Below are 1,326 nucleotides of genomic sequence, written 5' to 3' on the forward strand. Positions count from 1 at the left end.
CATGTATGTGGTGCACAGACATATATGTAGGCAAAACATTCATGCACATTAAATAAAACTGTGAAAAAGAAGGACCCACATGAAAATGTTCCATACACATAAATGTGTGTGTGTGTGTGTGTGTAAATGAACAAATGGAAGGAATGATGGTATGTGCTATAACATGAATGAACCTCAGGGCAGCGTTAAGTGAATGAAGATAGTCATATAATCTCATGTGGCTCCTCCAGGAAAGATGGAGCAGAGTCGAATTTGTAGGTAGAAAGCAGGATGCTGGCTGCTGGGGGCTGGGAAGCAGGCAGCAGGTCACTACTGGGGGTAGGATTTCAGTTTTATGAGGTAGAAAGGGTTCTGGAGATGGTCAGTAGTGAGGTTGCATGGCACTGTAAACAGTGAAATGGTTGATGGAGCGGGGGGGGGGGGTGTAGCTCTCTCAGTAAATCACTTGCCTAGAAAGCACCAAGCCCCGAGTTCCACCTCCCCCCTCCCCCGGAGTGGCGGTGCATGCCTGCAATCCCAGCCTTCAGGAAACAGAAGCAGGCATCAGCAGTTCCAGGTTGTCCTTGGTAGCATAGAAAGTCAGGGGACAGCTTGGATTTATGATGCCCTGTCTCAAGAAATCAAAACAAAATAAAACACTACAAGCAGTCCTTGCCAAATCCTGAGGACCATGTGAAGGAGTATTTGCCATTGATTTTGCTTTCCAGGCTCGGGGATACGATAGCTAATAAAATGGAGCCTGCCCAGGAAAGCAGGTAGAAATGGAAGAGACGATCAGACAGACGAAGATGTGTTGGATATGAGGGACAGAGAAATGGGAATACCATCATGGATGAGTGGTCAGAAAGGAACTGGAACACAGCCCAAAGGGAGGAAGGAAGGACCAGGCCTCCTGCTCAGCTCAGACGACAGATGAGACGCCAATATACACTAAGGTGGGCGTGTCAAAGAGCACCCCCCCCCACACACACACACACTCTACAGGTGGAAACAAGATGCCAGTGATGTGTCAGTTCTTCTAAACCCTCCCCATCTGATTCTTCCTTCTGCTTGCTGGTGTCCTGGAATCTGCCCTCTGCACCTTTTGCGGTGGCACAAAAGACTTTAGCAGGAGGAGAGAGAAGCCAGGCCTGTATTCGTTCCTCCTTATGTACCCTCTGGTAGCTTCTACCTGTCATTAAGCCATAAAAGTCACCCGCAGGGCCTCTACTTAGGTGGTGCATGGATCCTGCACAGTGAGTCTGAGGCTAGCATGGGCTGTCTAAGACAGAGACAGATTGAGAGAGAGAGAGAGAGAGAGAGAGAGAGAGAGAGAGAGAGAGAGAG

Source organism: Microtus ochrogaster, chromosome 10 (genome assembly GCF_000317375.1).
Source record: "Microtus ochrogaster isolate Prairie Vole_2 chromosome 10, MicOch1.0, whole genome shotgun sequence".
Classification (NCBI taxonomy): Eukaryota; Metazoa; Chordata; class Mammalia; order Rodentia; family Cricetidae; genus Microtus; species Microtus ochrogaster.